Source organism: Marmota monax, unplaced genomic scaffold (assembly GCF_021218885.2).
Source record: "Marmota monax isolate L192 unplaced genomic scaffold, Marmota_monax_Labrador192_F-V1.1 WCK01_AAM20220418_F8-fsc00025, whole genome shotgun sequence".
Lineage (NCBI taxonomy): Eukaryota > Metazoa > Chordata > Mammalia > Rodentia > Sciuridae > Marmota > Marmota monax.
In genome coordinates, this window is record NW_026691950.1 from 2,991,470 (window position 1) to 3,006,193 (window position 14,724).

The 14,724-nt window shown below is 38.0% G+C and overlaps 1 protein-coding gene and 1 non-coding gene across 2 annotated transcripts in view; one reads left to right on the top strand and one right to left on the bottom strand.

Moving 5' to 3' along the window:
• The window catches only part of Apbb2 (amyloid beta precursor protein binding family B member 2), a 397,355-nt gene extending 382,792 nt beyond the window's left edge, over window positions 1-14,563 (bottom strand). Inside the window, exon 1 of the mRNA XM_058581877.1 lies at window positions 14,425-14,563. The gene's annotated coding sequence lies outside the window, so the exon portion shown is untranslated. The remainder of the gene's footprint in view (window positions 1-14,424) is intronic.
• On the top strand, window positions 6,179-6,251 carry Trnaa-ugc (transfer RNA alanine (anticodon UGC)). Its single transcript has one exon. It is a non-coding gene; the product is annotated as a tRNA-Ala (tRNA).
• Window positions 14,564-14,724: the final 161 nt, after the last annotated feature.

A 14,724-nucleotide genomic window follows, 5' to 3' on the forward strand; every position in this document is an offset into this window, starting at 1 on the left:
ACCTCAGTCCTGCCCTCGTATGGCTGGTCTTGCAGGCTGTGGGCTTGGATGTGATCCAGCACTGTGGCATTGGTGGTCACAGGACTGCCCAACCTATCTCTCCTCCAACCCCAGGCCACAGACAATAGTCCACTGGGGAGGTAAAGGAATGTAGACACAGGAATTGCTTTGGAGCCTGGGGCTTCCATGGTGAGCTAAAACAGATCAAGGAGCTCAAAAACAGGCCACCTGAAGAACACAAATGGAAGAGAAAAAAGAACAAAGTGGAATGAAGAAACCTTGTGGAAACTTTAGAGTAACATTAAAAGAGCAAATATTCAGATTATTGGGGTTCAACAGAGACTTGAGAAGTCCAAAGGGGTAGACAGATTTTTCAAAGGTACAATAACATAAAGCTTCCTCAACCTAGGGAAGGCTACAAATATCCAAATATGGTAAAGTCAAAAGCAGTCAGATTCTACTCAACCAAGTTTCCGTAAAACTTATTATTCTCAAGCTCTCAAAGGTTAAAGACAAAGAGAGGGTTCTCAATTCAGCAAGAGAAAAGAAAAAAAACAACACATAAAGGTGCTGCAATTCACTTGACAGCAGACTTCTGAGCTGAAACATTTCAGGTCAAGAGAGAATGGTATCAGAATTCACAGCATTGAGGGAAACAACAACAAACCTGCTAAGAACACTGTATCTAAAAAAGCTAATTTTGAACAAGGAAAGAGAAATAAGACATTCCCAGGCAAACAGAAGCTAAGAGAATTCAACATCATCAGACCTGTCCTACAAAAAAATGTTCCCGGAGGTTTTGGAGTTTATCTCATTGGTAGATCACTTGCCTGGAGCATGTGAGGCCCTGGTTCAATCCTCAGCACTGCAAAACAAACAAACAAAAACAAATCCCAAAACAAACCAACAACAACTACACTAAAGGGAGTACTTCAGATGAAAGCGACTTTGTTATGATTTGGATACCAAGAATCACCCCAACTCCTGTGTTAATGCAGAAATGTTCAGAAGTGAAACTATAGGTAGGTGGGGCATGGCTGGAGGAGGTGGGTCACTGGGGTCGTGCTCTGGAAGGATTCATCATTCTTGTGGTCCCTTCCCCTTTTCCTCTGCTTTCTGGCCACCATGAATGGAGCAGTGCTCCTCCATCATGCCCTCCCACCATGATGTTCTACCTTCCCTCCTGCTCAGAGCAAAGCAGCCAGCCCACCATGCACTAAGCTCCTGAAACCAGAAGCCAAAATGAACTTCTCCTCCTCTAAGTTGTTCTTATAGGGCATTTTGTTCACAGTGACAAAAGCTAACACACAAATGAATAAGGATAAAACACCACAGGGTATAAGTCACTCTGGTAACAGTAACTATACAGAGGAATTCAGAATGCTCTAGTATCCTAATCCTGGTAAACAATTCTTATTTTTATTAAAAAACAAAACAATTAAAATCAGTAATAAGGGGGTGGGATTGGGGCTCAGATGGAGAGTGCTTGCCTTGCATGTGTGAGGCACTGGGTTTGATCCTCAGCACCATATAAAAATAAAATAAAGATATTGTGTCCACTTATAACTAAAAAATAAATAGTAAAAAAATCAGCTACATTAACAACTTAAGAGATAGGCAATATAAAATTATGTAAATAGGGCATCAAACATTCAAAAAGTGGGAAGAATGGAATACAGGTGTAGAGATTTTTATTGGCTGTGTGTGTGTGTGTGTGTGTGTGTTACTAGGGATTGAACCCAGGGGCACTTGTCACTGAGCTATATCCCCAGTCCTTTATATTTTTTTTTAATTTGAGACAGAGTCTCACTAAGTTGCCAAGCTGACCTCAAACTTGCAATCCTCCTGCCTCAGCTCCCCAAGTCACTGGGATTACAGGCATGCACCACTGGGCCTAGCTTTTTATTAGTATTTTTAAAATCTTTCTTTTGTTGTTTCTTTTCCTATCTTTCCAATCAATGTCAAGTTGTTATCATTTCAAAATAGTTACAATCAAAAGATGTTTTTTGTAAGCATCACAGGAACCACAAGACAAAACTTATAATAGACTCACCAAAGATAAAGAGCTGCAATCAGAACATTCTAGAAAGGAAATTACCAACCACAAAGGAAGGCTATAGGAGAGGAAGAAAGAAAGAAAGGAACTACCAAAAAAGAAGGAGGAGGAAACAAGTAACAGAATGGTAGTAGTAAGACTACCTATGGATAATTACCTTAAATGTAAATGGATTAAGCTCTCCAGTTAAAAGAGTAACTGACTGTATTTAAAAAAAGAAAAGACTGAACTGTATGCTGCTTACAAGAAATTCACTTCACCTCTCTAGACATGCAAAGACTAAAAGTGAAAGGTTGGAAAAAGATAATCCATGCAGATGCAACCCAAAAGAAAGCAGGACTACTTGTGCATATATCAGATAAAACAGGCTTTAAATCAAAGGGGAGATAATGATAAAGAGGTTGATTCAGTAAGAGAAAGAATTACAGACTGCATATGCACCCAATATCAGCATACTCAAATTCAGCAAGTATTAATAATCAGAAAGGAGATGGACCCCAATAAGATAGTAGCAGGGTACCTTAACACCCTGCTTTCAGCAATGGACAGACAGACCATTCAGACAGAAAATCAACAAAGACACAACTGAGTTAAACTGCAACCCAGACCAAATGGCCCTAACAGACAGTTACAGAACATTCCATCCAACAGCTGCAGAATGCACATTCTTCTCATCAGCACGTGGAACATTCCCCAAGAGAGATCATATGGTAGACCACAAGACAAGTCTCAACAAGAAATTTTTAAAGTGAAATCATATCAGGTGCCTTCCAACCACAATGCACTAAAATTAGAAATTGATAACATGAATAACTTTGGAAATCATGTAAATACCTGAAAATTAAATAACACTCCCAAATATCAATGGACGAATAAAGAAATTAAGAAAATCAGAGAATTTCTTAAACAAATGATAACAGAAACACAACATATCAAAACTTAGGGGGATACAGAAAAGCAATTCAAGAAGGAAGTTTAGCAATCAACACTTACATGAAAAAAAAAGTAGAAGGATCGCAAATAACCATTTCTGTACTTCAAGGAACTAAAAAAACCAAGATCAATCGAAATATAAAATTAGAAGGAAGGAGCCGGGTGCAGTGGCACATGCCTATAATCCCAGTGGCTCAGGAGGCTGAGGCAGGAGGATCAAGACTTCAAAGCCAGCCTCAGCAACTTAGCGATGCCCTCAGCAACCCAGTGAGACCCTGTTTCTAAATAAAATATAAAAAAGGTCTGGGGATGTGGTTCAGTGGTTAAGCCACCCCTGGGTTCAATCCCTGGTACCAAAAAAAAAAAAAATTAGAAGGAAGGAAATAATAAAGAGCAGAGCAGAGCAGAAATAAATGAAATAGTAACTTAAAAAATACAAAGACCAAGAAAAAGGAGTTTGTTTTTTGAAAAGGTAAACAAAATTGACAAGCCCTTAACTAGACTAATAATGAAAAACAAAGATTCAAATAAAATCAGAGATGAAAAAGGAAACGTTACAACTGAAACCACAGAAATATAACCGATCCATGAGAGACAGATCATAAACAACTAGATGCCAACAAATTTGATAAACCAGAAGAAATGAGCAAATTCTTGGACACATATACTTTAGCCAAGAACGAATCATAAAGCAATAGAAACCCTGAACAGACCAATAATGAACAACAAGATTAAAGAAGTAATAAAAAGCCTCCCATTAAAGCAACTAGATGGTTTCTGTATTAGTTAGCTTTGTGTCACCAAAATGAAATACCTGACATGGGCTACTTATGAAGAAAAACAGGTTTGTTGAGCTCACAGTTTTAGAGGTTCAAAGTCCCAAATGGCACAGTGCAGGTTCTATGGTGAGGGCTGTCCCTTTTCTGCATCATCTCATGTCACAGACAACAATGGCAGGAACCTGTGTGGGAGCAAGCAAGTGATTATATCTCAAACCAGGAACAGGGAGAGAGAATGGGAGAGCCCAGCCTTCCCCCTTGTTCCATTTTCTCATAAGAACCATCAAAGGAGGTGACAGGAGAACTACCAAGGGATCACAGGATAAATACATTGCACCCGCAATGACACAAGGACCTTCTACTGGGTCACTTCCCAAAGGCTGGACCATATCCTAATATGATTACTTGGCACAATGGACCCTTGGGGGTGGGGTGTCATCTAAACCATATCCAAACCATACCACTTAAGCAAAATGAGATCAGGCGCGTTCAGGGTGGTATGGCCGTAGATGGCAAGCAAAATGAATTCTTCACAATTCATTCCAAAAAAATTTAAAAGGAGGGAATTTTTCTAAACTCATTCTATGAAGCCAGCATTACCTCGATATCAAAACTATACAAGGGCACGACGAAAAAGAAAGCTACACAGGCCAGAATCCCTGATGAACATAGATGCAAAAATCCTCAACAGAATACTACCAAACCAAATCCAAGAGCACACGAAAAAGTGGTATAATCATCATAATCAAGTAGGATTCATCCCAGGGATGAGCAGATGATTAAACATATGCAAATCAGTAAATGTGATACACCACCTCAACGGAAAGAAACACAAAAGCCATATAATCATCATAACAGATGCAGAAAAATCTTTTGATAAAATTCAACATTCCTTCATGATAAAAACTCTGAACAAATTAACTATAGAAGGAACTTTATTTAACATAATAAAGACCATATGTAACAAGTACATAGTTAATGGCATACCTAACAGGGGAAAAGCAGAAGCCTTCTAAGATCTGGACCAAATCAAGGATGCCTACTTTTATAACTTTTATTTAAATAGTGCTAGAAGTCCAATCCAAAGCAATTAGGCAATAGAAAAAATAAATAAATAAAGAGCTTCCAAGTTGGAAAGGAGGAATTCAAATTATCACTATTTGCAAAAGGCATGATACTATATGTAGAAAATTGCAGTAAATTCAGAACAAAAACTGTTAGACCCAAAAATCAATTCAGCAAAGTTGCAGGACACAAAATCAACATCCAAAAAATCAGTAGCACTGCTATACACCAATAGTGAATTATCTGAAAAATAAATTTTAAAAAGTAACACCATTTATGTTAACCACAAAAAATACCTAGAAATAAACTTAACCAATGAGGTAGAAGATTGTTATGGTTTAGATGTGGTGTCCCCCCAACTCTCAGTGTAAGACAATGCAAGAGGGTTTGGAGGAGAAATAAATGGGTTATATAGCCTTAATCTAATCAGTGAATTAATCCCTGATGGGATTAACTGAGTGGTGACTGGAAGCAGCTGAGTTGTGGCTGGAGAAAGTGGTTCATTGGGGGTGTTGCTATCGAGTATATATTTGTATCTGGTGAGTACAGTCTCTCTCTCTCTGTTTCCTGATCACCGTGTGAGCTGGTTCCCTCTGTCATACTCTTCCATCATAATGGAGTATATGGACTGAGACCTCTGAAACCATGAGCCCTTAAATAAACTTTTCCTCTTAAAATTGTTCTGGTCAGTCTTTTAGTCACAGATATGAAAAAAAAAAAGCTGACTAAAACAAGATAATGGAAAATATATGCTATATATTGCTAACTCTGATGAACAAAATTGAGGAGGACCCAAAGAAATGGAAAGATATACCATATTCATGGATTAGAATAATTAATATTGTTCAAATGTCCACACCACTTAAAGTCATCTACAGACTTAATGCAATCCATATCAAAATACTGTTGGGAAAAGGTATAATGGCAGCCACACCCCAAAAACCCCAACATGGCACCTGAGGAGCTTCTCTTCCTGCCTCTCCCTTTCCCACTGGTGCCGGTGCCAATATTCAAATCCCGCTGACAGGAAACCTTAGCCCCAATAAGAACTAACTTCTTGGGCTCCGGAACTGACATCTGGAAGAACTTACCAATAAACGGGTGACCTGTCATTTACCTAAGCCCTGCCACCTCTCCTTAGATCTATATAAGCCCACAGCCTTTTGTAATAAAGTGGAACCTCTCAGGTGATTTGTGTCGTGTGGTGTCTTTCATTCGTAGTGTGGTGCGGTGTCTTTCAAATACCAGTTTACATAACTAGAAAAAAAATTCCTAAAGTTCATATGGAACCTTAAGTCCTGAATAGCTGAAGCAATTTTGAACAAAAAGAATAAATCAGAGGGCTGGGGATATAGCTCAGTTGGTAGAGCACTTGCCTTGCATGCACAAGGCCCTGGGTTCAATCCCCAGCACCTCCAAAAAAAAAAAGAAGTTTGGGCTGGGGATGTGGCTCAAGCAGTAGCACGCTCGCCTGGCATGTGTGCGGCCTGGGTTCAATCCTCAGCACCACATAGAAACAAAGATGTTGTGCCTGCCAAAAACTAAAAAAACAAATATTAAAAAAAAAATTCTCTCTCTCTCTCTTTAAAAAAAAAAAAAAGACTAAATCAGGAGGTATTTTATATTACCTGACTTACAAACCTTCTACAAATCTACAATAATCAAAACAGCAAGGTATTTCTTTAAAAAAACACACACAAAAAGCAAAAAGTAGATTTATAGACTAATGCAACAGAATAGAAAATGTACAAGTAAACTCATGAATTTATAGCCAGTGATTTTTGACAAAGGTACTGTTATGGTTTGGATAAGTGTCCCTGTTTTAGACAGTGTTTGTATCTCTGTGATCAAAACACCCAACAAGAACAACTTAGAGAAGGTAAAGTTTATTTGGGGCTCACAATTTCAGGGGTCTCAGTCCACAGATGGCCGTCTCTATTGTTTGTGCCAAGGCAAAAGAGCAGAGGAAGAAAGCTGCTCAGTTCATGGCAGGGTCAGAAAGGGGAGAGAGAGAGAAAGAGGAAGAGGGGGAGGGAGGAGGAGCAGGAAGAGCAGGAGGAGCAAAGGAGCCACAGGAAAGATGTACCCATCCAGGGAATACCCCTAGTGACCTGACCCACCTCCTCCAGCCATGCCCCACATGCCTATAGTTACCACGCAGTTGATCATTCAAACTAGGATGGACTGATTAGGTTACAGCTCTCAGGATCCAATCATTTCCCTTCTGAATATTCCTGCACTAATAGGAGCTTGTGGGGAATATTTTATATCCAAATTATAACATCCCCCAAAGCCCCATTGCTAAAAGCTTGGTTCCCAGCCTGAGGTGCAATTGGGAGGTGGTGGAACCTTTAAGAGGTGGGGCCTGATAAGAGATTTTCCAATCATTGGGGTCATGCTGTTGGAGGGAGTATTGGTCCTTTCTTGTCTGTCTCATACCTGGCCATGAGAAAAATGGGCCTCCTTTGCCATGTACCCCCACCATGGTATACTATGATGCCATAGGCCCAAAGCCACAGGGCCAACTGGTCATGGACTGAAAGGTCCACTGTGAACCAAAATAAACTTTTCCTCTTTTTCATGTGATTTATCTCAGGTATTTGTTAGTATAACAGAAAGCGGACTGGCATAGGTACTAACAGCACACTGGGGAAAAGTCAGTCTCCTGAGCAAATGGCACTGGGAAATTGGATATCTACACAAAGAAGAATGCAATTAGACCCCTAACTCTCACCATACAGAAAAATCAACTAAATCAATTAAGGACTTAGATGTAAGACCTGAAACTATTAAACTACAAAGAGAAAACTTCAGGGAAATGTTTCAGGACATTGGAATATGCAAGGATCTTCTGGATAAGACCCCAAAGGCACATAAAACAAAACCAAAAATATACAAATGGGATTATATGAAACAAGAAAGTTTCCGCCCAGCAAAGGAAACAATCAACAGTATGAAGAGGTGTCCTACAGAATGGGAGAAAATATTTGCAAACTACACACCCATTAAGGTATTAATGTCTATAACATATAAGAATTTAACTTCATAGCAAATGAATTGATTTAGAAACGGAAAACAGACTTAAATAAATATTTCTCAAGAGAAGACATACAAATGCCTGATACATATTTGAAAAGATGTTCAACATCACTAATCATCAGGGAAATGCAATTCAAAACCACAATAAGATCTCACTTCAGTGAGGACAACTATGATCAAAAGGACAGGATTTAGAGAAAAGGCAGCCTTTACAAACTGGTGGTGCAAACGTAAATCAGGATAGCCATTATGGAAAACAATATGGAGACTCCTCAACAATTTAAAAACAGAACTGCCATATGATCCAGCAATCCCACTACTGGGCATATATGTAAGGGAAATGAAATTACCTCTATGTTTATTTCTATTTCATCACCCTCTCCCTCCTCTCCACCTCTTCCTCTTCCTTTTCTTCTTCTTCTTCTTTCTAGTACTAGAGATTGATCCCAGGGATGTTCTACCACTGAGCTATATCCCCAGTCCTTTATCTTTCTATTTTGAGACAGGGTTTCACTCACTTTAACAGATTGGCCTTGAACTTGTGAGCCTCATGCCTCATCCCACTGAGTAGCTGGGATGACAGGCATCTGGCTTCTGTTTATTCTTTTTTTTTTTTTTTAGTTGTAGACAGACACAATTCCTTTATTTATTTATTTTTATGAGGTACTGATGAGTGAACCAAGTGCCTCACACATGCCAGGCAAGCACTCTACCCCTGAGCCACAACCCCAGCCCCACTGTTTATTCTTTTTTTTTTTTTAGTGGGACCGGGGATTGAACTGAGGGGCACTCAACCACTGAGCCACATCCCCAGCCCTATTTTGCATTTTATTTAGAGACAGGGTCTCACTGAGTTGCTTAGTGCCACACCATTGCTGAGGCTGGCTTTGAACTCTCTATACTTCTGCCTCAGACTCCAGAGCTGCTGGAATTATAGGACTGCACCACCACGTCTGGCCTCAGTTTATTCTTAATAGCAAAGAAATAGAAACCACTGAAGTGTCTATCAATTGATGATAAGAAAAAGAAAATGTGGTTAATAAATGTCACTCATTAAAAAAAAAGATGAAATCCTGTCATTTGCAACACATGGATAGAACAAAAAACATTATGTTAAGTGAAATAAGCCAGGTGCAGAAAGACAAATATCATATGATCTCACTCATATGTGGAATCTAAAATAAATCTGACTTCATAGAAGTTGAGAGCAGAACAGTGGTTAACAGAGATTGAGGAGAGGAGGAAGAAGGCAGTGTTGGAGAAAGGTTGGTCAGTAGATAGTAAGCTACAATTAGAGAAGAGAAATAAGTTCAGGTGTACTACTGCATAGGAGAGTGACTCTAGATAATGATAAATGTAATAGATATGTGTATACACACACACACATATATATATGTATGTGTATATATATATGTGTGTGTGTGTGTATATATATATATATATATATATATATATATATATATATACATACATATATTATTTTTTTAAGCTAGAAAAATGTGGTGTGGGTGTGGGTGAGTTTGGTACTGGTGATTGATTCCCAAGGGCACTCTGTCACTGAGCAACGCCCCAAGCCCTATTTATGTATGTATGTATGTATGTATGTATGTTTGTATGTATTTATTTATTTATTTATTTTTTAGAGAGAGAGAGAGGAGAAAGAGAGAATTTTTTAATATTTATTTTTTAGTTTTCGGCAGACACAACATCTTTGTTTGTATGTGGTGCTGAGGATCGAACCCGGGCCGCACGCATGCCAGGCGAGCGCACTACCACTTGAGCCACATCCCCAGCCTCCCATTTATTTTTTAGAGACAGGTCTCACTAAATTGCTTAGGGCTTGCCTTGAACTTGTGATCCTCCTGCCTCAGCCTCCAAGTTGCTGGGGTTACAGGCATGTGCCACCTCACCCGCCTGAAGAAATGTTTTTACAAAAAAGAAATGATAAATGTTTTGAGTAGATATTTTTACCCAGATTTGAACATTGTACATTGAATACTTGTATCAAAACATCACACAGTATCTGGTAAATATTTATAATTTTTACATTTTGATTTTAAAAATAAATAAGAATAAAAGTGAAAGAAAGAGCTAAATAAATGGAAGACATTCCATGTTCATGGTCAGGAAGAATTAATATGATCACTACAGGGAACTAATTTTCTGGGGTAATGGAAATATTTTAAAAGAGACATGATCATACAAATGTGTTACTCTTGTAGGGAGGGGAAGAATAGAATTTCAGTAGATAAAACAAAGGCAAATGAAAAGAAGGGAGGGGGATAGAATAGGAATAGGAATAGGAAAGACAGTGGAATGAATCTGACACAACTTTCCTATGCACACATATGAAGACACCACAGTGAATCTCCACATCATGTGCAACCACAAGACTGGGATCCTAATTAGAATAAGATATGTTTGTATAAATACGTCAAAATATACTTTACTGTCATGATACCTAAAAAGAATAAAAATTTTTTTAAAATGTTACTCTACTAGAACACTGAATTATACACTCACATTTGTCAATTTTACGTCAATTCGTAAGTTGACTTTTATCTCAATAAAGTGTGAAAAAATGTTACAAATTATCTTAAAAGATAATAATTTTAAATGGAACCCCATAAATGTTTAATAGCATAAAATTCATCCCTCAGCCTCAAATTACAGCCTTATGCATGCTCAGCTGCTTAGCAAGAGTTTGTACTATAATCTTGTTTAGGATTTAGGGTCTGAAAACACTACATATTTGCTTTCTCAGCCTCTCTTTTGGTCATGGACTTAAATTCAGGTTTATGGTACCTGAAAAGAATTTTCAGGAGGGTGGGGCTGTGGAGAAACTTGCCCATCATACAAGAGAGAGAGGCGGGGGAGGGAGGGAAGGAAGGAGAGGGAGAGACAGAGAAGTGATTCTTAGAACTTCTGCAGGCCTTTTATAACCATTCAACACCATGAAGATAGTGGACTAGAAAGACATAAAGACCCCAAATCCTAGATAAGATTATTGGAAACAACCCTAGAACCACCAACTATTTCCAATTATTTGGTTAAGTGAAACCATAAATGTCCCTGTAAGCCACTCTATTTGGGAATTTTGCCCTTTGCAGATATAGTATAAGATAATATAGGGATCAATAGTGCAGACTGCCTGTGGTCAAATTTTAGTTCTCATGATATAGGTAACTAACTATTCTGACCTTCATTTCTAAAAGGAAATATTAACTACCTACTTTGAAGGGTGTTATGATTAAAAGAGTTAATAGAACTGGGGCTTGGCTTCCACAAGTACTCAGTAAGTGCTAAAAGCATGCTCACTGATACAGAGAATTCACAAAAAGGTTGAACTGCTGCAATTATAAGGGCTTTCTTCTATAAACAAAGATTTTCCTCTGACTTCTGTTGTCCTGCACTCTTAAGCAATCATAAAGCTTATTCCCCTCCACCTTTGAATTTTTGAGTATACGTATCATGTGATTTCCCTTTGTAAACAAAAATGAAAAACCAAAAACTTTCACTTCTTCACATCATTTATTCCTAATTTCATTAACCATTCTTGTTGGTTATTTTGGCTTTCCCTCTCTGTAAGCTCTCAGGGTCTCTTTTGAAGCATACTCTTTAGAATTTTCAGCTGAAAAGTATTAAGTGATTATTATATGCCAAATACTGGTCCTCACAATCCAGCTATACTCTAGTTAATTCAGGGGTGGAATTTCCTTCCTTGATTAGATCATGAGTATTTACATGAGACTAGCCAAAAGACAGCAAATATCTGATTATCCTTTCCATTTTTTCTTTCTCATGGCAGACGTCACCAATCAATCACAGCATTTTTCTTTTTTCCTCTTGGGGGAGGGGCTCAGAAACCTTCTCATGGCACTCCAGGAAACTATAATGATTAAAATTAAATTGAATTTCTCACTTCTTTTTTTTAAAAAAATTATTTGTAATTGTAGACGGACAGAAACAATGCTTTTATTTTATTTGTTTATTTTTATGTGGTGCTGAGGATCAAACCCAGTGCCTCATGCATGCTAGGCAAGCACTCTGCCGCTGAGCTACATCCCCAGCCCAAATTTCTCACTTCTGATAGAAAAAAAACATTGCATTAGCTTTATATTACCATTATGACACCACCAAAATATTTGAATCTTTTCCTTATCTATCTCTCACAAGCCATGTATTAAGCCTCATTAATACATGTTTAATTGATTTTTCAAAAAAAAATTTTGCTTCTGATCTTTGTGTATTTAATTTCAAATAATTATAGTAAAAAAAATGGTGTGATTTGTTTTTACTTGACACTTGTCCATATTACACGTAAGTAACCATAGAATCAAGGAAAAAGTTAACATAAAGATCAACCATACTATAATTGACAGAGCTCTACACATATCCCTATTAAATTTTAACAACTTTATTGAGATACAATAACCCATTTAAAAAATATTTTAGCATAGTCACCAAGATCTCTATTAAATTCCATCGTTTTATTTTTAACTCATTTTTCTAAATCTCATAATTCTGACATTTAGATTGCTAATTCTCCCTTGCATGCATGTACTCTCTCTCTCTCTTTCTGCTCTAATAAAATGACACAGGATAGAGTTAAAATATTAACCCTGTTGGGTGGCTATCAGTTGTGATAACTCCATTCAGCAAAACATCATTTTTTCCTCCAAGGAGAATCAAATAAATAAGCTATGAAACCACCCTCACTGCATTGCCAACCTACACCAACCCTGGAAGCATGACAAATACAGTAAGGACAGTGTCTGCTTGTCAACTCAGCTAGTAATCCCCAAAGAAAAGATAAGTGCCAGCGTGCATGACTTGTTCTATATGCCTGCATCTTATTTTATCTTGAATCACAAATCATGAGACCCAGAATTTGGCTAACGACTGTCATAAACGCTTCTGGTCTGCAGATGCAGGATCAAATTACATTCTTTTTTTTTTTTTTTTAAGATTAGGATAAGATTTGTGTGTGTCCAATCTTTGGCATCTCCTTGTAAAGAGTGAGTTGTTTGATTCACTGCTCTGATGTTTCCTGTCACATAATAGGCCCTCAATATTGAATGAATAAATGAATGCCTTCAACAAAAATTTCTGATACTGTCTTCATGAGTGTTTTTACAAAGTGCAAAAATTAGCAATTGCTAACTTTGGCCTCCCCATCAGCCCTTATCTTAAAGGTCACTTCCTTCAGGAAGCCTTTCTGAAACCTTCCACTAAGTAAGGCACTCCTGATCTCAGCTCCATTTCACAGGGATTCATTGCTGATAAAAGCTGCATGAGGAAAGTTTCTGTATTTATTTTCTGTGTTCATCTTTGTATCTCCAATTATAAGTTCCATGCCCAGCACACAGTAAATGCTAAATCGATATTTGTTAAATGATTGAATGAATTGGGAATGTAATTTGCGTCACAGGCAAGAACTCCTTCGAAGTAACCAGGTGTTCTTGTGCTACCTATTCACCTGTCTTGTGTTTTCTTAACAACTGAGGTATAATTTACATATAAAATTCACTCATTAACTTCTTGCTGATTTTTCTTCTCTTTCATTGTGTGTGTGTAAATCATCTTTCTGATGGTAAAAATGGAAAGAAAATAGAGGTTGAATGTTGTGGTATCTGAGAGCCGAATTTACCAGGGTACATTTCCTGTCTTTATTTCTCAATTGAAACCTTAAGCAAATCAAAGCCCAGAGATTCTGATTTGTAAAATTGCACTATCGGAGTGTCCTCATTGGATCCTCTAAGCACTAAATGACACATGTAAAAGATCCACTGAAGAGGAAATAACTCAAAAACTGTAGATTCCCTCCCTTCCTTGTCATGGTAACCTTGGACCTCATAAGCGGTAGGCCTATTCTTTCACCATCATCATTATTTTGTTCTGAGCATATTTTTTAAAACACCCAATCTTCTTGCTTCCCCAGTATTTCTGCAAGTCCCACTTCATTCTGCGATATAGGTTTTCTGGCAAAATTCTTACAGATTTGGGTCCCTCTTTTTATTCATTCTTGAGCATATTGTTTTTTTTCCTCCATCTTTTGCATTTGCTGATTAAAAAGAAAAAACCCACCTGAGATCACTAGAAAACAGTGGTTTCTTTAGTTGCCATTCCCTTTCTTCCTCATTGTGAGTATTGTGAACTCAGAATTTTATTTTTCAAAGCCTCCTGTTCTCCTAAGAGTGAACAGTTCCTTTTGCAGCCTCTTGTCTCAAAAGCATACCTATCTCTTCCTTGGATCTGCTACTTAAAGTCTCCAACTGCCTGCCTTCTCTGTGTCTTGTATTACCGCCACATCCCCCGGGTTTCTACCGCTTCCCCATGATCAACCAATTTTTCCCTGGGAGTCACATTACATCAGCATTACTAATGCAATATCTGTTATATACCTTTTTTTTTTTTTTTAATTCTAGGCAATCAATTTAAAACGAACCTCGGTACTGGTAAAATTTAACATGGAGGATGGATTGTCTGAGGTTAAATGCAAACTCCTGCGAGATTTGGGGACATACATTTATATTCATATTAAATATATACCTGTTGAATTTGTGCTTTTTCTCAATGCTTCAGAGACCCCGAGCTTTTGAGGGATTGGCATGGTAGAGAAGATGGGTTTCCAAAAATTTCGCCAAAACTTCAAGACTCCATTAAAAGGACTGCTCCATACACTCAAGGAACACCCACCAACAAAATCCATCTTCACAACCACTAGATTAGCTCACTGGCGAGTGAGACTGCAAGGTTTGGGGGCCCGACTATACCACTCTGCGCTGCGCATGGGGGGGTATGCTCCCATTTGCCTGCAACTAGACGTTTCCCCCTCGCTTGGTTTTGCCC